Source organism: Ornithorhynchus anatinus, chromosome X1 (assembly GCF_004115215.2).
Source record: "Ornithorhynchus anatinus isolate Pmale09 chromosome X1, mOrnAna1.pri.v4, whole genome shotgun sequence".
NCBI lineage: Eukaryota > Metazoa > Chordata > Mammalia > Monotremata > Ornithorhynchidae > Ornithorhynchus > Ornithorhynchus anatinus.
In genome coordinates, this window is record NC_041749.1 from 122116540 (window position 1) to 122139314 (window position 22775).

A 22775-nucleotide genomic window follows, 5' to 3' on the forward strand; every position below is an offset into this window, starting at 1 on the left:
TTACTACTACTGCTGCTACTATTTCTACTGCTACTCTACTACCACTACTTCTGCTACTACTACTGCTACTACACTACTACTGCTGTTCTGCTACTACTACTTCTACTGCTACTGCTACTTCTGCTACTGCTATTACTACTGCTACTACTAGCTGCTGAGAAGCAGCATGGCTCAGCGGAGAGAGCCCGGGCTTGGGAGTCAGAGGTTATGGGTTCTAATCCTGGCTCACCTGCTGGTCCGCTGTGTGACTTGAGGCAAGTCACTTCACTTCTCTGCGCCTCAGTTCCCTCATCTGCAAAATAGGGATGGAGACTGTGAGCCCCACATGGGACAACCTGATGACCTTGGATCTACCCCAGCACTTAGAACAGTGTTTGGCACATAGCGCTTCACAAATACCATCATTATTATTATTACTACTTCTACTGCTACTCTACTACTACTGCTAGAGAAGCAGCGTGGCTCAGTGGAAAGAGCATGGGCTTTGGAGTCAGAGGTCATGAGTTCGAATCCCAGCTCTTCCACTTGTCAGCTGTGTGACTGTGGGCAAGTCACTTAACTTCTCTGTGCCTCAGTTCCCTCATCTGTAAAATGGGGATGAAGACTGTGAGCCCTACGTGGGACAACCTGATTCCTCTGTGTCTACCCCAGCGCTTAGAACAGTGCTCAGCACATAGTAAGCGCTTAACAAATACCAACATTATTATTATTATTATTTTATACCACTACTGCTACTTCTGCTACTACTACTGCTCCTGCTACCTAACGAATCTTTGTCCCCCCGAGTTGCTCTTTGCCCATCTTTATCTCAACCCTGATTTTAATCTGATAATCCCATTGCTTGGAAGGAGTGGGCTGTTTGATCAATTAGTGATATTTATTGAGCACTTACTGTGTGCAGAACACTGCATTAAGCACTTGAGAGAGCACAGTGCAACAGAGTTGGTAGACATGACCTCTGCCCACCAGAACCTCACATACTAAAGGGAAAGACAGACTTTCAAATTATTTACAGATGGATGCTTACGTAACTGTTGTGGACCTGGAGAAGAGGTGAGTGCATTGGACTGTGACAGGACTCGCAAACACTGAAATGTGAGAAAACCAAAGGAGGAGAATCGGTCGAGATGACCTACACGTCACTGCCAGTTGGACAAGGGATTTCTGGCCAAGTTGTTTGTTCTTTTCGTGTTCCTGGAATATCGGTTTTGGATTGTGAGTTAGTTTTTCCAAAGATCCCTTAGCTCTTTTCATCCTTGCCCGTTGTTTCTTCTTTGCAGAAAATGAAACCCCCACCTGAGAAGTGGATGCTACCCTGCCTTTGATGTAGCCAAACCTTCTTTCCCATATTAATATTTGATCTGGAATCCTAAAATTCTGAGGTTCGAGAATAACTTCACTTTGGTTTCCCTATGAAAAAAAAACCAAGAAAAATGTCTCATAGCATCCCAAGCTTTGCTCTCTACTGATTAGGTCTGTCTTTATCTTCTGATGGACAATTTTGGTTCCTTTCAAGGTAATTACAAAGGATAAAGTAAGCCCACTTCCATTTTTCAAGATGCTGCTTGCTGTTATGGGATTTTTCTCTGTAGGTGGATGGAAGAGGAGAAATATAACAAGGAAAAATTATGCCCTGGTAATCATAGTCATAGTTCTCCTATACTAATTTCCACCCTTTCTTATTATACTCTGTCTCTATTTCCTGGCATGGGTCTATTTAGCTAACTGCCTTTTTAGGGCATTTCTCTAGGTTTGGTCTGCTTCCTTTCCACTAAATGAAGACATATGATATACTTCTAGGAGCTATGCCTTTTAGGACAAGAGAAGAGAATAGGTTAGGAGACTATCTATGAGCATCGATATGTTGGCTTTTTGTAGCTCTAATTATGACTTGGAGCCTTGCTACAACTCATCTCTTGACTAGAGTATCCTAATTGAAGCCTGAGGCTTTTGAGGCTGGGCAGAGACAATCTCCTAGCATCGGAGACCAGAGATGATCGGGGAGGAAATGCTAGGATCCCCGAAGAAGCTAATAGTCACTCTTTGGAAAGGAAGACTGTAAGCTCACTGTGGGCAGGGACTGTGTCTGTTAATTGTTGTACTATACTCTCTCAAGTCCCCCCTCAGGGTCGCACCTGTAGAGTTTCCAGTAGTCTACCAGTCTCGGCTACAGGAGGGAGAGTCAAGCAGAGGCCTGTCCATTCCATTCCTAGCTTGGGCAGTGGCTAGCGAGTGGAAGGCCATCTACTACAAGTCAAAACTCACCCGTGCTGGGCAGCAGCGGCACGGGAGAGAGACGAGGGCGGAGATTCGAGTTTATTGTGCGGAAGGCAGCAATGGTAAACCACTTTCGGATTTTACCAAGAAAAATTTATGGAAAATTCACTATCAGAGTGATTGCAGATAGAGAGCGGGGCGTTCTGGGAGAGATGTTGTCCGATGTGTCGTTATGGGTCGGAAATGACTCGACGGCATAAGCCAGTACAAGACTTTGCCAGGAGCTCAGTACAGTGCTCTGCATCCAGTAAGCGCTCAATAAATATAATTGACTGACTGACGTAGTAAATCTGAAAATTGACCATAGTAATCTGGACCCTGGCTGGTTGAATTACTCTGACTTTGATGCGACCAGATGGAATCTTCCTCCCAGGAATTCCTTCCCCTTCCCTATTTAGTAGACCACTACTCTCTCCACCTTCAAAGTCCTCTTAAAAGCACATCTCCTCTAAGAGAGCCCTCATTTATCCTACTTCTTCCTTCTGTAATAATAATCATAATAATAATGATGGTATTTGTTAAGTGCTTACTATATGCCAAGCACTGTTCTAAACACTGGGGTAGATACAAGGTAGTTAGGTTGCCCCACGTGGGGCTCACAGTCTTAATCCACATTTTACAGATGTGGCAACTGAGGCACTGAGAAATGAAGTGACTTGCCCAAGGTCATAAAGCTTATAGGTAGTAGAGCTGGGATTAAAACCCCTGACCTCTGACTCCCAAGCCCGTGCTCTTTCCACTAAGCCACACTGCTACTCTATCACCTGTATCACCTATGCAAGTGAATCTATACCTTCTAACCACTTGATATTCACGCCACCCTCAAACCCACAACAGTTTCAGACATATCAGTAATTTATTCTAATGCATCACCCTCCGCCCCTCAAGAATTTAAGCTCCTTTCATCTCTTCCAACTTGTTGTGGGGAAGGAACATATTTACCAACTCTCCTATATTGTACTCTCCCAAGCACTTAGTACAGTACTCTGCACAAAGTAAGCACTCAAAAAATATGCTTGATTGATTATTGTACTTTCCCAAGTGTTTAGAACAGTGCCCTGTACACAGTAAGCACTCAATAAATACCACTGAATGATTAGCTTACAGTTTAAAGAATCCTGGGAAGTTGCTTAGTAGCGGTCTCTGCTTCTCTATCATCTTATCAATCATATGTATTAAATATTTACTGTGTGCAGAGCACTCTACTAAGCTCTTGGGAGAGCTCAGTACAACAGAATTGGTAGACACATTTCCTGCCTGCAATGAGATAAAAATCACAGATTCAAGCTATCTCCCTGCCTGGATGCAGGAATGACCTGAATGCTGGGTCTCCACAGAAAAATCAAAGGATTCTGGGAGCTTTTTAAAATGGCATTAAGGGCTAAGGAGTAGGGGGTAAGTTAAAAACAAATCACATTGGCTACAGACCCAGTTCACACAGGGGTTCAGAGTTTAAGAGGCAGAAAGAGTGGTCATCTTATATCCCCATTTAACAGATGAGAAAACTGAGGTCCAGAGGGACTACAGGATTTAGCCTCCCTCCATTTTAGATGGTAAAATAGAGTCTGTGTCTGAGCTGATGATCTTGAGCATCTCGCTTAACACTTAACACCATGTTTGGCATAGGAGTAAACCATGCATAAATGGAATGATCATTATTGGGGTTTTTTAACCTTTCACACAGCAGGTGACTAGTCATTTCTCATTTCTTTTGTGGTATTGGTTAAGCGCTTATTACATGTTGGGGAAGATACAAGCTATTCAGGTTGGACACAGTCCATGTCCCACATGAGGCTCACAGTCTTAATCCCCATTTTGCAGTTGAGGTAATTGAAGCCCAGAGATGTGAAGTGATTTGTCCAAAGTCACACAGCGGACAGGTGGTGGAGCCAGAACTAGAACCCAGGTCCTTCTGTCTCCCAGGCCCATGCTCTATCCACTAGGCCACGCTGCTTCTCATGAGTCACTCTACCTCACTTCCGACCTCTCGCCCACATCCTGCCTCTGGCCTGGAACACCCTCCCTCCTCATATTTGACAGACAATGACTCTCTCCACCTTCAAAGCCTTATTGAAGGCACATCTCCTCCAAGAGGCCTTCCCTGACTAAGCCCTCCTTTCCTCTTCTCCCACACCCTTCTGGGTCACCCTGACTCGCTCCCTTTATTCACCACCACCCCCACCCAGCCCCACAGTACTTAAGTACATACCTGCAATTTTATTTATGTCTATCTCTATCTCCTCCTCTAGACTGTTTCTACCAGGTATCAACACAGCCCCGAGATTCATTATGGCTGTAGAGACATCAACTCCAAGGATCTAATAATGTTGGTATTTGTTAAGCGCTTACTATGTGCAGAGCACTGTTCTAAGCGCTGGGGTAGATACAGGGTAATCAGGTTGTCCCACGTGAGGCTCACAGTTAATCCCCATTTTACAGATGAGGGAACTGAGGCACAGGGAAGTGAAGTGACTTGCCCACAGTCACACAGCTGACAAGTGGCAGAGCCGGGAGTCGAACCCATGACCCCTGACTCCGAAGCCCAGGCTCTTTCCACTGAGCCACGCTGCTTCCTCTCTGGGACTCTGCAGGATCACATGCCTCCAGAAACTTCATCAGTTGAATGCACAACGTGTCCAAAAAGAATGAGATGATGAGAAGATTATGGTATTTGTTATGTGCTTATCCCGCTTCTGCCACTTGTCAGCTGTGTGACTTTGGGCAAGTCACTTCACATCTCTGGGCCTTAGTTCCCTCATCTGTAAAATGGGGATGAAGCCTGTGAGCCCTACGTGGGATACCCCTTCATTACCTTGTATCTACCCCAGCGTTTAGAACAGTGCTTTGCACATAGTAAGTGCTTAACAAATGCCATCATTATTACTATATGCCAAGCACTGTACTAACCGCTGAGGTAGATACAAGGTAATCAGGTCCCACATGGAGCTCACAGTCTAAGAGGGAGAACAGGAATTGAATCCCTATTTTGCCAATGAGGGAACCGAGGACCAGAGAAGCAAGTGACTTGCCCAAGGTCACACAGCAGGCAAGTGGCAGAGTCCAGATTAGAACCCAGGGCCTCTGGCTTCCAGGCCCACAGGATACACTGCAGAGAAGCAGAGAAGCAGCGTGGTTTAGTGGAAAAGCATGGGCTTGGGAGTCAGAGATTGCGGGTTTTAATCCTGGCTCTGCCACTTGTCAGCTGTGTGACTTTAGGCAAGTCGCTTAACTTCTCTGTGCCTCAGTTACCTCATCTGTAAAATAGGGATTAAGACTGTGAGCCTCACGTGGGACAAGCTGATTACCTTGTATCTACTCCAGGGCTTAGAACAGTGCTTGGCACATTCATTCATTCAATTCATTCAATAGTATTTATTGAGCGCTTACTATGTGCAGAGCACTGTACTAAGCACTTAGAATGTACAAATCGGCAACAGATAGAGACAGTCCCTGCCCTTGGACGGGCTTACAGTCTAATCGGGGGAGACAGGCAGACAAGAACAATGGCAATAAATAGAGTCAAGGGGAAGAACACCTCATAAAAACAATGGCAAATAAATAGAATCAGGGTGATGTACATCTCATTAAACAAAATAAACAAAATAAATAGGATGATGAAGATATATACAGTTGAGCGGACGAGAACAGTGCTGAGGGGGTGGGACAGGAGAGGGGGAGGAGGATACGGAAAGGGGGGAGAAGAGGGTTTAGCTGTGGAGAGGTGAAGGGGGAGATAGAGGGAGCAGAGGGAAAAAGGGGGGAGCTCAGTCTGGGAAGGCCTCTTGGAGGAGGTGGCATATAGTAAGCGCTTACTAAATACCATCATTGTTATTACACTGCATCCATTCATTCAGTTCGGTCATATTTATTGAGCAATTACTGTGTGCAGAGCACTGTACTAAAAGCACCCCAGTTAAACTGAAATCCATGCAAAGCCAATCAACTGTTTCTCAAACTGCTATAAAGAAGATTTCCCTTGAATAGGTTGGCCCGAATTGAAGAAAATGCCATCTGTTCCATAAAATGCTTATATTAAGTTGGCCTTCACAACAGTTGGTTCTTTCATATCTAAAGAATTGGCGACATTGTCTAAAAAACTTCATTTTCTCTCGACTACCTGACTTCTAGAATCACGTAGTTGTACCCGGAAGCATTTACCGGAGTTCACTCCATATTCAAATTGGATTGTTGGAGTCTCAGAGAGTCTTTCCTCCACAGAGGGCAATGGGCCCCAGAGTGACCTGGCGTTTCCAGGCCAAGAGGGCCCCCGTCAAACCCTACTCCCTCCCTCCCCTCTCCCAAGTTGCTTTACATCAACGCCTGCTCTTATCATGGAGAATTCTACCACGGCCTGAAATTTGAAACCAGCTGCGGCATTGTTCTGAGCCGGGTGGAAATGGGACTTGTTTCGGCTGCAACTGAAAAAAATTTCTGACTGGAGACTGAGCGGAGTCAGTCCTGGGCGCTAACCCCGCAGGCCACCCCGGGTGTCAAAGCTGTCAGCGATGGATGCCTTGATTTTTCCGGATTTGCTCCAAATGCAAAGGGATCTTTCACCGTGTGACACTTGTACGTTTCCTGGATAAATATTTCCACTCATTCTAAGCATTCTGAAGGTGCTTATTCGATTGATATATTCAGTGATTTATTCTGACTCTTTCTGTACTTTCCATGTGTTAATCCAGTGCACTGCACCAAGTAAGTGATGCATTTCACCAGAGAAGTGGTATGGCTTAGTGAAAAAATCACAGGTCTGGGAGCCAGAAGACCTGGGTTCTAGTCCCAGTTCCACCTCTTGTCTATTGTGTGACCTTGAGTATGTCACTTCACTTTTCTGGGCCTCAGTTACCTCATCTGCAAAAGGGGGATTAAGGCTTTGAGCCCTATGTGGGACAAGGACTGTGTCCAACCTGATTATATTGTATAATAATAATAATAACAATGGTATTTGTTAAGCACTTACTATAGGCCAGGCACCATACTAAGCTCTGGGGTAGATGCAAGCAAACCGGGTTGGACACAGTCCCTATCCCACATGGAGCTCACGGTTTCAATCCCCATTTTACAGATGGGGTAACTATATCACAGAGAAGCAAAGTGATTTTCCCTAGGTCACACAACAGAAAAGTGGAGGAGCTGGGATTAGAACCTGTGACCTTCTGACTTCCAGGCCCGTGCTCTATCCACTACACTGCGCTGCTTCCCTCATCTACCCCAGCACTTGTATCTACCCCAGCGCTTACTACAATGACTGGAACATAGTAAAATTTTAACAAATACCATAAAAAAGGGAGCACTCAATAAATACTGCTAATCTCTCTCTTGAATGCCAACGAGTCATGTCCAATTCACAGCGACACCATGGGGACATCTTCTCCAGAACGTTCCATCCTCTATTGTACTCCACAGCCCCGCCAACAGCTCTTCCGTCATCGTTGTCATGGTCTCCATCCCTCTAGCTGCCGGTCTGCCTCTTCCACATCATTCTGGCAGGTGTATCCATAGAGTTTTCCTGGTAAAAAATACGGAAGGGGTTTACTGTTGCCTTCTTCCATGCAATGTCTCTGCCATTGTCTTCAATCGAAATTTTGATTGCTTGATCATCCGCCTTTGACTCTTTCCCACACCGCTGCTGCCCAGCACAGGCGAATTGACTTTGATGCTTCGGTTTACACCTTTACATCTTGAGTAACCCTGGCGAGAGAATATGTCCCAGTGGCGTAGCTCTAAGCATCATTGGCGTACGTAAACTCTCCTGCCATGGTAAGGCCTTGATTCATAGGGCAGAAATACTGCTAATACTATCATTATTGTAAATGTTAATCACTTACTACGTGCCATGCACTGTTCTAAGCACTGGTATAGATACAAGTTAATCAGGTTGGACACAGTCTCTGACCCACATGGGGGTCACATTCATTCATTCATTCAATAGTATTTATTGAGCTCTTACTATGTGCAGAGCACTGTACTAAGCACTTGGACTGTACAAATCGGCAACAGATAGAGACAGTCCCTGCCCTTTGATGGGCTTACAGTCTACTGTAACTATCACTGCTACTGTAACTACTGCTAATAATTATGGTACTTGTTAAGTGTTTACTATGTGCTAAGCACTGTTCTAAGTGCTGGGGTAGAATCAGGGTAATCAGGTTGCCCCATGTGAGGCTCACACTTTTAATCTCCATTTTCCAGATGAGGTAACTGGGGCACAGAGAAGGGAAGTGACTTGCTCAAGGTCACACAGCAGACAAATGGCAGGGCCAGGATTAGAACCTGTTTCCTCTGATGACTACTACTAAGCAGCATGGCTCAGTGGAAAGAGCCCGGGCTTGGGAGTCAGAGGTTGTGGGTTCTAATCCCGGCTCCGCCACTTGTCAGCTGTGTGACTTTGGGCAAGTCACTTGACTTCTCTGGGCCTCAGTTCCCTCATCTGGAAAATGGGGATTAAGACTGTGAGCTCCACATGGGAAAGCATGATTACCTTGTATCTACCCCAGAGCTTAGAACAGTGCTTGGCACATAGTAAGCGCTTAACAAATACCATCATCCTCATCATCACTACTATTACTCCTATTACTGCTCCTATTACAATTACTACTACTGCTTGCAGGACTTCGGTACACAGTGCCTACATGCTACACTCTTGAAGAACTTCATCGTCCACGTATCCATCTTTTTAGTCTGTGGATTGTAAACTCCTTTTGGACAGGGATCATGTCTACCAACTCCATTTTGTCGTACTTTCCCAAGTGCTTAGACCAGTGCTCTGCACTCAGTAAGCGTTCAGTGAATACGATCGATCAAGAGTCTTAATTCTCCTCCTTACTTTAAGTATTTAGAGTCTGTCTCCCCTGCGGGATTGTATGCTCTGTGAGGGCAGGGTCTTCCAGCTCCGTTTTACTTTTCCGAGCACCTACTACAGTCATCTGCACAAAACAGGTGCTCAGTCAATACTATTGCTTGACCAATTGATTGACAAGAGCCTGTGGGGCTGGCGCCTTGCTCTTTTTTATTCTATCTGGTTTCCTAAGGGCAGTAACGGGTTAAGCCTGTCAAAAAGAGCACCGTGGGCAACGGAGAGTGAGCGGAAGATGAGGATATTTTATGATTCGTGGATTGATTAAATTTCTGTTTTCTTGGACAGAAAATTGCTAAAATGATTGCTTATGAGTTCTAAAACTTGTAATCAGAGCAATGTGTCCAAGCATCCTAAACTCTAAACTGATGAAAATGTGCCTCACTTCTTATCATTGAATCTGTTGGGAAGGGGCAGAATGTCTTTTTGCAGCCTCCCGGGTCGTGGGTGATTTGCTGAGCCTTTTTCTTCCAGAGGGCAGCAGGGAGGCAGAATAGGCTGAAACTTCTGGGAAGCTGTTGAGGGTTCAAGGGCTTTACCTTCTCTTCCTGCCACCCCCCACATTATCAAAATCACCCCCTATATCCAGCCAAGTGTAGGGGAGATTAGGAGGCATTAACTGGCCTTCCCCAGCCACGGCTGTTGGCACTTTGAAGCACTCTGCCCTCACAGATGTTTGGGCAGACTGTGTGTCTGGAAACTTTCCCAGAAACCGGGGCGCTCTTGGAAGTGTTTCTAGAGATAGGCTAGGTCCCCTCCAGAGACACCACCCTCATCCCCCCATCACCCAGCCACCAACACCGAGCCCAGCCAGAGGAATAGAGGGTCCAGAGAGTCCAGCCGGAGATCAGAAAGCCTCCGGCCCCCAGCGATCCCTGTCGCTGAAGCAGGGCTGGGACCAGAGCCAGGCCAGGCAGAGGGGGGGAGCAGGATGGGAATGGTGCTAAGCTGGTCCTCTGGAAGGTGGGATTAGCCCTGAGAATTGGCCTTCTGTACCTTTCCATGTGAGTTCCCTTTTTCTCTCTTGGAGGACAGAATGATAACGAGCAAGGAAAAAGTAGGCCTGGGGAAATGAAGGCCAGCTATGGCTGAGGGTGATTGGGGTGAAGGATTTTCCACTCCTGAAAGAGAAAGACCAAGCACAGAGTTTTTCAAAACAGATCTCCTCTGGTTTTACGGTACCCCTTCTGTACTACTGGCCCTCAAATTCATTCATTCATTCAATCACATTTATTGACCGCTTTACTGTGTGCAGAGCACTGTACTAAGTGCTTGGGAGAGTATACTATACTAATAAACAGACACATTCCCTGCCCACAATGAGCTCACGGTCAGGGGGCGGGGGGTGGGGGGGGAGACAGACATTAATATGTATAAATGAATAAGTAAATTACAGATCTATACGTAAGTGCCATGGGACTGAGAGGTAGGGGGGATGAATGAAGGCAGCAAATGCCACTGAAAGATCCGCAAATGTGGAAAGGCATCAAGGGGTTCTAATGGACTAGAACTCCACGCTCGCCTCGTCCCCCGCCCTCTCCCCAGCATCTCTGCCCTACCCTCATGCTCTAAGCAGCGTGGCTCAGTGGAAAGAGCATGGGTTTTGGAGTCAGGGCTCATGAGTTCAAATCCCAGCTCTGCCACTTGTTGGCTGTGTGACTGTGGGCAAGTCACTTAACTTCTCTGTGCCTCAGTTACCTCATCTGTAAAATGGGGATTAAGACTGTGAGCCCCACGTGGGACAACCTGATTTCCCTATGTCTACCCCAGCGCTTAGTACAGTGCTCGGCACATAGTAAGCACTTAACAAATACCAACATTATTATTATCATTATTATTATTACCGTCTCATCCACCCTGCACTGGTGAAGCTAGTTGGTGCATTCGCTCTTTGGAATCTGTTCCAGTCCCTTCTAAATGAAGCAATAGGTACGAGGGTGAGAATGGATTTGGTCACCATGGCAACGTGGCTTCCCTCCTTTCTCAGTTTTATGTGGCCAATAAGTAACTTTCAATAGAAATTCTCCTGAGCCTTCCAGAGAATCCGAGTTAATTATCGTTCTAAAAGTAGAAGAAAATTAGAATGAGAGGGAGCGCGCCGAACATAGCAAATAAAAGCAAACAAGTGAAGCAGAACTTATACAAATGCCTCTCTATATAGGATTTCAAAGGAGGTAATAATTTGCTCCAATAAACAAAGGATTTTTCACTTTCCATACATCCTGGGCATGTAAATACAGCTAAGGAGTTCTGCTGTCTACAAAAAAGAGGCGTGATTAGACAAAAGAAGAAATTCCATCCTATTGTCTCCAGTCCAAGAAATCAATGGAAAATGGACAAAACTCATGAATGTTTACACTCTCATATGATTTTCTGTGCTCACCAATGCTTAGGCCTGAACACGATCACTCTTGAGGAATTGAATGCTCATGGGATGGGGCATGAGAGATGGGCTAGTTTTTCCTCTTTAACAGCCTCACCATATCTTCCTGCAAATGCACTCTGATTCAACACTCCTAAATAAGTGAAGTCACCAAAAAATGCCCATACTGTTTTCTGGGCAGCAGCTATCGGGGGAAGCAACATAGCCTAGCGGAAAGAGCCAGGGTCTGGAAGTCAGAGGACCTGGGTTCTGACCCCCCTCTGCCGATTCCTTGCTTTGTGCTTTCTTGACCTTTGGGCAAGTCGCTTCACTTCTCTGGGCCTCCGTTTCCTCAGCTGTAAAATGGGGATTATATTCAGCTCTTAGAACAGTGATTTGCACATAGTTAGTGCTTATCAAATACCATCGTTATTATTATTATACCTTTTCTACCTCCTACTTAGACCTGGAGCCCCACGAGATCTTTGTCCGACCTAACTAACTTGTACCTACCCCGGTGCTTAGAACAGTGCTGGACACAGAGTAAGTGTTCACCAAATACCATAAAGAAAAAAAAAAGTGATGGTGATGATGATGATGCTGAGTAGAATGCTCTATGCACAGTAAGCACTCAATAAATACAATTGATTGAGTATTTGCTGATGATAATGATGGAGCTGATTCAGGTTGGTTGATTTTTCTCACAAACGATGGGAATCTCCCATTGGGAATGACGGAAGAGTCCCGGTCCTGAGGCTTCAGGACCCAGAACCTGAAGAAGGATACAGCATCAGTGACTTGCACTCTGCCACTTTAACTCTTCCATGCCTGCCTGCCAGCTTGTCAAGTTCGTGCTGGGCGCAGAATGCGCTGGGCAAAGAGGCGGGGAAGGCCACAACATTTGGAAGAGTCTATGCAAGCATTTTTCGAGCAGGGCCCATCTTCGGACAAAGAGACTGCAGCATAGTGCTGTTATTGCTGAGCCCAAATACCCAGCAAACGGTTGCCTCGGTAACCACCCCCCCCAGCCCCTGACCTTCCGCACCAGTCAGGCTTTTTTTCACGTTTCCTGCAGGACCTGTCCACCTCACAGAACACCGCTCAGTGGTTCTTTCATTGAAAGAGTCGTCCCACAGAACACGATGCTTGCGATTCAGTCGTGTCAATCCATCAATCATAGAACAGTGCTCGGCACATAGTAAGCGCTTAACAAATACCAACATTATTATTATTATTATTATTATCAATCAATGGAGCCCGCCTCACCCGAAAGAGTTCTTACACGGCTTGCGACAGACAGGAACGGCCAAATCTCCTCCTTAAACGCATTCACCCTGAGAGGGAACAGCCCAGCCACGACTGTCTATCAGGACCACTGGGAACCTGGATGGTGAGAAAGCATCTGAGCTAGCTCTCCCGAACCCCGCCGGTCACTCATTCCCTAACACATTTGGGCAGACGAACACTCCTGACCTAGCTCAAAATCATTTCACTCCTTCCGAGCAGATCTTTAAAGGCTAATTAATTAACTCAAACGGGAGATTAACGCAAGTTTAAAAAGTTGTGGTCGATGGAATATTGAAAAGGGCTCAGACCTCTGTCTGTCTTTTTCACACTGGATAACCATGAGGGCATTCCTTCAAAGCCCTGAGGTTTGCCTTGACTGTGAACCTGTGAGGCTGAAAGACGAGAGGTGGTTTGGAAGTGAGCAGCAGAGGGCACTCCTACAGCATTTATGCTGCCGCCTTTTTTTTTTTTTTGCCTTCAATTCAGTGGACCCTCGTTCGGTTATAATGTCAGAGCAGTCTACAGTGATGAGCTGAGCTAGTTGCGAGGGGGTATATTTGAAGCAACCCATTAGAGGCCTAAGAAATGCAAATTGCCGTTCTATCCATCTTGCTTCATCCTGTCTCTAGAACATGAGCAGATTGGATCCGATTGTCCGGCACGGCGCAACCTGCTTCCGTCTTCCTATCGAAACCTTTCCGTCATCTCAGATGTCAAGCAAAGATTCCAAAAATCAATACCAAAAAATATTTGGTGTGACATGGTGAAGTTTAATTTGTCTCGGGGATGGGAAAGAAGAGGAAAGTAACAGCTTTTTTGTTGTTGTTTTTCCACCATCTCCTGTCCTTCCAATCAATAGTTGATTTGATTACCCCGTCTCTAAGTCTAATTTCTAGTATCTCACGTTCCTAAAAATTGGGAGGGAGTCATGTCCTCATCTCAAGTGGCTTTTCCATTGGTCACCAGAGGAGCTTGGGAGCTTGGAAGCTTCTCTCCTGGGATCGGATCCCTCTGAGGGGGAAGGAGCCATAGTCTCCGTTAGTAATGACAACTAGCAGCCGCTTAAGGGAAAGGTCCTGGCATTGGTGAGAAAGGTCATCTAGTAGACATGCTGCATTTCTGCAGCTAGCACTCTAGGCCGGTTGATGTCATAAACCCAATTACTTATGTCTCGCATGTCCTCAGAAACCTGTCGGATTGAGCCAACAAGCTATTACCATAGTGTTGCAGTAGTGGCATTATAGTCATGGTTGAGAAGCCACATCCATTTTGTGAACCTATTTTCAGGTGCTTATAACTCCTCTGAAAAAATAAATTAGACTTTCAGCTGAAATTTGTCACTGAAAGCTGAATTGTTTGGGAGTGTTTTAAGAATTCCAACTTGCTTCTTCCAAGAGACTAAGGAGAAACATGTTTGCATGAGTTGTGGAGAGCTTCTGTGGGGAAACCAAAGGTATTTTGAGGTGTTCAGGTAGTAAGGGACCCTTAATAATATTTGTGGTATTTGTTAAGCGCATACTATGTGTCAAGCACTGTACTAAGCCCTGGGGTAGATACAAGATAATCAGACCCCCCCCACCCCCATGGGGCTCAGAGTCTAAGTAAATGGGAGAACAGATATAGAATCGCTATTTTTGCAGATGAGGGAACTGAGGCCCAGAGAAGTGAAGTAATTTGCCCAGTTCATACAGCAGTCAAGTGGTGGGAGCCGGAAGTAGGATTTAGGTCCTCTGACTCCCAGGTTTGTGCTCTTTCCATTAGGCCACACTGCTTCTCCACTCCTTAATGAGAACACCAGAATGATTCAGTTTTTAAATCGACTCTAAGCTCTTTGAGGGCAGGGGTTGCATCTTCTAATTCTGCTGTACTCTCCCAAACACCCAAACACTTAGTACAGTGCTCTACACAGTATACAGTGGTCCTTCTTGTTCACAGGAGATGCCACTGACAGTGAAATTCACCTATGAGTGTATCTGTGACTGAAGAGATCGTCTTACTTAAGCACTCACTCACCTGTGTATTCACTTTTCTTTTTCCCTCCTTGTCTTGTCCTATGCCGTCGAGTTGTTTCCGACCCATAGCGACACCAGGGACACATCTCTCCCAGAAGGCCCCGCTCTCCATCTGCTATCATTCTGGTAGTGTATTTGTAGAGTTTTCTTCGTAAAAATATGGACGTAGTTTGCCATTGCCACCTTCCGCGCAGTAAACTCGAGTCTCCGCCCTCAACTGTTCCCGGGCCACTGCTGCCCAGCAAGGGTGAGTTTTGACTTGTAGCAGATGGCCTTCCACTCGCTAGCCACTGCCCAAGCTAAGAATGGAATGGATATGCCTCTGCTTGACTCTTTCTCCCGTAGCTGAGACTGGTAGAGTACTGGAAACTCTCCAGGTGTGACAGGCTCTATGTCACCTTGCCCCTTCCTACCTCTCCTCCCTTCTCTCTTTCTACTGCCCACCCCGCACGCTCCGCTCCTCTGCCGCCCACCTCCTCACCGTCCCTCGGTCTCGCCTATCCCGCCGTCGACCCCTGGGCCACGTCCTCCCGCGGTCCCGGAACGCCCTCCCTCCTCACCTCCGCCAAACTGATTCTCTTTCCCTCTTCAAAACCCTACTTAAAACTCACCTCCTCCAAGAGGCCTTCCCAGACTGAGCTCCCCTTCTCCCTCTACTCCCTCTACCACCCCCCCTTCACCTCTCTGCAGCTTAACCCTCTTTTCCCCCCATTTCCCTCTGCTCCTCCCCCTCTCCCTTCCCATCCCCTCAGCACTGTACTTGTCTGCTCAACTGTATATATTTTCATTACCCTATTTATTTTGTTAATGAAATGTACATCGCCTCGATTCTATTTAGTTGCCATTGATTTTACGAGATGTTCTTCCCCTTGACTCTATTTATCAACATTGTTCTCGTCTGTCTGTCTCCCCCGATTAGACTGTAAGCCCGTCAAACGACAGGGACTGTCTCTATCTGTTGCCGACTTGTTCATTCCAAGTGCTTAGTACAGTGCTCTGCACATAGTAAGTGCTCAATAAATACTATTGAATGAATGAATATCGAATGAATGACCCTGAGAGGGGGACTTAAGCACCTCTCACCTGTATATTCACTTTTCTTTTTTCCTCCTAGCTGTAAATTATTTCAGTGTCTGTCTCCCCCACTAGGTTTCAAACGCCTCGAGGGCAAAGATCATGTCTACTAACTATTTTACTCTCCTGTGTGCTTAGGACAGTGCTCTGCACAGAGTAGGCACGAAACAAATAGTACTTACAGAATGATTGAAAAATGTCTCTATGAGGAAAAATTAAACTGGTTTAGGGGTAGAAGCTGTTATCAAAAAATAATAATCATACTGATAATAATAGTAGTAATCATAGTGTTTGTTAAGTACTTACTATGTGCCAAGCACTGTACTAAGTGCTGGGAAAGATACAAGATAATCAGGCTGGACACAGTCAGGAGTATGAGGCTCACAGTCTTAGAGAGAAGGAGAGCAGGTATTAACTCCCTATTTTATGGAGGAGAAATCTGAGGCTCAGAGAAGTTAAGAGATTTGCCAAAGTCTCTTATTGCTTGGCTGATGTGAAGACACACGATGACCTCCTCAGAACAGTCTGGATGAGAATAATAATAATAATCATAGTATTTGTTAAGTGCTTACTCTGTGCCAAGCACTGTTCTAAGCGCTGGGGTAATCAGGTTGTCCCAGGTGGGGCTCACAGTCTTAATCCCCATTTTACTTTAATTAATTAATTAATTCATTCATTCAATTGTAGTTATTGAGCACTTACTGTGTGCAGAGCACTGTACTAAGTGCTTGGAATATGCAATTTGGGAGCAGATGAAGACAATCCCTGCCCAACTATGTGCTCACAGTCTAAAAGGGGGCAGATGAGATAACTAAGGCACAGAGAAGTTAAGTGGCTTGCCCAAGGTCGCACAGCAGAGAAGTGGTGGAGTCAATATTAGAACCCACATCCTCTAACTCCCAAACCCGTGCTCTTTCCACTAAGCCAAGCTGATTTTCTTTGAGAATCTCAAAGAAGGACTAACACAGGGAAACCTGGCACAGAATAAGCGCTTAACAATTATGATAATAATTATAATAATAATAAGTAAATCTCAGGTCTGTCAGCAGAATCTCCATAGGCTCCAAAATAGCAGAAATTTCTTTTTTGCAACAAACTATTAGAAAGTTCCTACTTTGAATGTGCCAGCATCCCACACATTCTGTTAATGATCTGGCATCTTGAATAATACTTTATTGTGGAAGTTTAACAGGTTCACTGTTCACATAATTCATGCCACTGCAGAACAAGCTCAAAGATATCAAGTAATAATAATTGAAATGATAAATTGTATTTATATGGTGCCCTTCTGCCTTGCAAAACAAACAGAGAACAGTCTAGTGAATCATGGAAATGAGCTCTTGGAGTCCTTTCAGTAATATGATCACCTCAAATCCTCCGTTTATATCACCGAGCCCTAACAAAGATCTAGAGGTCAGACCATGTTCAGGACTCACATGACCTTTTGTGGCACTAGATTGATGATTCAGCATGACCAATTTCTCCCACTGAAACAGGCTCATCATTAACCCCTTCTTCCCTACTTCTCCTCCCCCTCCTCCCCTCCCTTTCTGTCTCTCTATCCTCTGTACTCCTGGGCAAGAATCAGGCCTCCATAGTTTATCTGATGACCAATTCTCGGGCAGATAGGACCTGTGATGTGTTCATCTTAGGTACATTCCCAAATAATAAAGTGATGCAACACAAATGTGAAAGCAATCCTTCTACTTTGATGATTGTGGCATTTCTTAAGCACTTTTTTAGGCGCCATCACACTTACTAAGTGTTATGGGCTGGGGACTGTACTAAGTGCTGGGTTAGATACATGCTGATCAGGTTGGACACAGTCCATGTCTAATATGGAGCTCAAAGGAGACCTCGTCCCCATTTTACAGGTGAGGTAACTGAGGCACAGAGAAGTACAGTGACTTGTCCAAGGTCTCACAGCAGACAAGCGGCAGAGTGGGATTAATAATAATAATAATAATAATAATAATGATGATGATGGTATTTGTTAAGGGCTTACTATGTACGAAGCGCTGTTCTAAGCGCTGGGGGGGGTGGAAGGTGATCAGGTTGTCCCATGTGGGGCTCACAGTCTTAATCCCCATTTTACAGATGAGGGTACTGAGACATAGAGAAGTTAAGTGACTTGCCCAAAGTCACACAGCTGACAAGTGCAGAAGCCGAAATTAGAACCCAGGTCCTTCTGACTCCCAGGCCTGTGCTCTGTCCTCTGAGCTATGTGGCTTCCTCAGGCCACACTTCTTCTCACTTGTTTTGTGCCAGGCAGTTGGGCTAGAGAAAAGATAACCAGGTTGGATACAGTCCCTATCCTACACTGGGCTCCCATTCTAAAGGAGAGGAAGATACATATGCATGGCTCAATGGAAAGAGTACAGGCTTGGGAGTCAGAGGTCATGGGTTCGATTCCCGGCTCTGTCACTTGTCAGCTGTGTGTCTGTGGGCAAGTCACTTAACTTCTCTGTGCCTCTGTGACCTCATCTGTAAAATGGGGATTAACTGTGAGCCTCACCTGGGACAACCTGATTACCCTGTATCTACCCCAGTGCTTAGAACAGTGCTCTGCACATAGTAAGTGCTTAACAAATACCAACATTATTATATATATCTATTACCTTGAGTTGGGACAGTGCTTTCAGTTTTCCAAAGTGCTTTCACATCATTGAACTACTTTAGTCTTCCCAGCATCCTGTGAGAGAGGATGAGCTATTATTTTCCTCATTATACAGATGAGGAAACTGAGAAACAGTGATGTTAAAGGACTCACCCGAGGTCCCATAGCAGGCCAGAATTAGAGCTGGAAGTAGAACCAGGTCCTCTGATTCCCAGTTCTGTGCTCTTTCCACCAGGCCAAGCAAGTTTACAGGCATGTATCTCATTTTCATTTTCAGATAAGGAAACTGAGGTCCAGAGAGGTTAAGTGAGTTGTCCATGGTCACACAGCGGGCAAGTTCAAAGAGGGGATTAGAACCCAGGGCCTCTGGTTCCCAGTCCCATGCTCCTTCCACTAGGCTGCACCATCTCTGATCATATTTCCATCTATTTGGGTCTACATAAAGAAATTCAAATTACTGGAACATATGGGCCTTCTAGTTCTGATAATAGCAGGGCTTGATTCTTGCCTTAAAGTGAAAGAAATACTATTACTAATGACAACATTTTGTTCATTAGAGAATGTCAATTTTTTCAAAAACTTCAGCGGATGGAGTCCTGAAAATTCATCTTGTTAAAAAATGAAAATGACCCCCACCACCAGCATACTGCATTCAACAAGGGACTGTGTGGAGATTTCCTTCTTAATATTCTTCTGGGTGTCCCCTCCCTACACCAAAAGCTCCTTTTTAAAAAAATATGGCATTTGTTAAGTGCCTACTAGGTGCCAGTTACTATACTAAGCGCTGGGGTAGATATAAGCTAATTGGGTTGGACACAGTCCCTGTCCCACATGGGGCTCACGGCCTTTTTCCCCATTTCACAGATGAGGTAAATGAGGCACAGAGAAGTGATGTGACTTGGCTGAGGTCACCCAGCAGAGCTGGAATTAGAACCCAGGTCCTTCAGACTCCCGGCCCCACACTCTATCCACTAATAATAATAATAAAGATGGTATTTGTTAAGCACTTACTATAATACGAGAATTTGGGGTGGGGGGTTAATATAATTTGTTAAGTACTTACTATGTGCCAGGGACTGTACTAAGATCTTGGGTAGATGCAAGCTAATCAGGTTGGACACAGTCAATGTCCCACGTGGGCCTCACAGTCTTAATATCCTTTTAACATGTGAGGGAAATGAGGCACAGGGAAGTTATCTGACATGCCCAAGGTCACACAGCAGACAAGTGGAGGAGGCAGGATTAGAACTCAAGTTCTTCTGACACACAGGCCCATGTTCTGTCCACTAGGCAATGCTGCTTCATAAGTAATAATAATAATTATGGCATTTGTTAATAAAATAAAATTTGTAAAATTTGTAAAATATGGCTTTGTGCCAAGCACTGTTCTAAGCGCTGGGGTAGGTACAAGGTAATCAAGTTGTCCCACATAGGGCTCACAGTCTTAATCCCCATTTTACAGATGAGGGAAGAGAGGCACAGAGAAGTTAAGTGGCTTGCTCCAAGTCACACAGCTGACAAGAGGCGGATCCGGGATTAGAACCCACGACCTCTGACTCCCAAGCCTGGGTTCTCTCTACTAAGCCACGCTGCTTCTCCCTGCCCTACCTAAACCTAAACCGACCCCTGCCCTGAAGGACCTTACAGTGTAGAGTGTAGAGGAGTCTGGTGTTGTAGAAAGAATGGACTGGACACTGAAGGGATCAATCAATGACATTTATTGAGCACCTACTCTGTGCTTAATACTTTACCCTTACTATTTTGTGTTTACTTATTATTTCTTTAGTATTCATTCATTCATTTGTTCAATCTATTTATTGAGCATTTATTAAATTAGTGCACTTGGCTCTCTACTAAGTGCTTGGAAAAGGACAATAGAGTTAGTAGACACGATCCCTGCCCTCAAGGAGCTGAAAGTCTACTGTGTACAAGGTACTGTACTAAGCACTTGGGAGAGGAGAAGAGAGAGTTGTTGTTGTTGTTGTCTTATGCTGTCGCCATGGACACATCTTTCCTGGAACACCCTACCTCCATCTGCGATCATTCCGGTAGTGTATCCATAGAGTTTTCTTGGTAAAAATCCAGAAGCGGTTTACCATCGCCTTCTGCCGCGCAGTAAACCTGAGTCTCCGCCCTTGGCTCTCCCATGCCGCTGCTGCCCGGCACCAGTGAGTTTTGACTTGTAGCAGATGGCCCGCCACTCGCTAGCCACTGGCCAAACCAGGAATGGAATGGACAGGCCTCTCTTTGACTGTCCCTCCCATAGTTGAAACTGGTAGAGGACTGGAAACTATCCAGGTGCAACCCTAAGAGTTAGTAGACGTGATCTCTGTACTCAAGGAATTTATAATCTAGCTGGGGAAAGAGATACTTGTACCTACTCCAGCAATTACAATAGTGCTTGACACATTGTAAACAACAAATATCATAATAATAATAATAATTACAAGTAGAGTAGAGCAACACTATTTAAAGAGATGGACATAAGTGCTATGGGAATGGGATGGTGGATGACTACCTAAATGAAGCAGCGTGGCTCAGTGGAAAGAGCATAGGCTTGGGAGTCAGAGAACATGGGTTAGTATCCTGGCTCTGCTACTTGTCAGCTGTGTGACTGTGGGCAAGTCACTTCACTTCTCTGTGCCTCAGTTACCTCATCTGTAAAATGGGCATTAAGATTGTGAGCCTCACGTGAGACAACCTGATGATCCTGTATCTACCCCAGTGCTTAGAACAGTGCTCTGCACATAGTAAGCACTTAACAAATACCAACATTATTATTACCTAGCGGGTGAAGACTCAACAACTGGAGGGTGCAGAAGCGCTGAATTGGCAATGTCGAGGGTGGAGATTAGAATTGAATCAGGGAAGGTCTCCTGGAAGAGTTGTGATCTCAGCAGAACTTTGAAAATGGGGAAAGCAGTAGTTTGCCAGAAGTGAAGGGGAAGGGAGATCCCTGCCGGAGGGAGAGTTTTCTGTTTCATGCAGAAATGATCAGAAGCCTCAGCCACCGAACACGATCTTTGATGACGGAGGCTTTGTAACCGGGATTTAAATGGGGAGAACCTCACTAGATGATGAATATTTTATAGCCCTGCTATGACTCATTGCCGGAGTCTGAGTTGAACCAGGAGTAAATGAGATATCTGTCAGTTGACTTATATGTTCTGAAAGTGGTTCGGTCCATGAATGCCTGAGTTTCCAAGTGACATCCTATCTGTACATCACACTTCATTGTCAGGTTGGTATTATCCATTCTCTATGCATACAAATTACTCCAAGGTGTACAGGGTGATACAATTATTTCCAATTTAAATTAAGTCCCTCCAGCAATTCTTTATTTGATTTCCTTATCTTTATCATAGTTCCTCTCTTATTTCCTTTCACTAGCAACATTAACATGCTGTGGAGTTGGAAAGAGGCACCCTTCCACACCAATTTTCAACTAAAGGTCACTCATCTGTAGATAGACATACATCTATATAAATATATTATATATATGTATATATGTATATATATATATATATGTATTAATGGTTTTATTAAGGCCTTCAAACTTAATTCGTTTTTTTTTCCTCCTGTGGAGGAAGAATGCCACAGAAGTCATTTATGGATTTGAAAAGAGAAAATGGACTGAAGATTGGATTTCAGTTTAAGATTCCAGATTTGAAAGTTGGATAGGTATTGAACAACAGGCTTCTTTTGGTCTCACTTTCCGAAGAAAGGTTCAAGGGACCATGTATTCCTCCTGCATTGCGCCGATGAAATGTTTCCTGTTGGCGAGAAATGAACATTAAGCCATTAAGTCATCTAAAAGGAAGACAATCTTCAGGAAAAGAGATGCAGATTCTGTATTTGTTCTGTGCCAATTCTTGCGGGGGAAAGGACTATTTTGGCCTAGACGTTGGCATCGTCCTGTGATGAATGAAGAATCATCAGCTGCTAATGGTCTATACCTTAGATCATAAGTAGCAAGGGACTGGGAAACTGGAAGTGTGCATTTAATAGTAATAATTGTGGTATTTCTTAAGGACTACTATGTGCCAAGCACTGTTCTAAGGGCAACCTGATACAAGGTAATCAGGTTGGACACAGTCCCTCACAATCTTGATCCCCATTTTACAGATGACGTAAATGAGGCACGAGAAGTAAAGTGATTTGCCCAAGGTCACAAAGCAGACATGTGGCAGAGCAGGGATTAGAACCCACGACCTCTGACTCCCAGCTTGCTGTGTGAACTTGGGCACAGTCACTTAACCTCTCTGGGACTTAGATAAATGACAGAAA

At 45.0% G+C, this 22775-nt stretch overlaps 1 long non-coding RNA gene and 1 other non-coding gene across 2 annotated transcripts; one reads left to right on the top strand and one right to left on the bottom strand.

Moving 5' to 3' along the window:
* Window positions 1-2117: 2117 nt before the first annotated feature.
* Window positions 2118-2255, top strand: LOC114806757. The gene has a single exon (XR_003754819.1). It is a non-coding gene; the product is annotated as a small nucleolar RNA SNORA7 (small nucleolar RNA).
* Window positions 2256-7582: 5327 nt separating this feature from the next.
* Window positions 7583-11168, bottom strand: LOC114806636. The gene is made up of 2 exons (XR_003754697.2): window positions 10981-11168; window positions 7583-7789 (listed from the first exon to the last, which is right to left on the bottom strand). It is a non-coding gene; the product is annotated as an uncharacterized LOC114806636 (long non-coding RNA).
* Between the last annotated feature and the right edge of the window lie 11607 nt (window positions 11169-22775).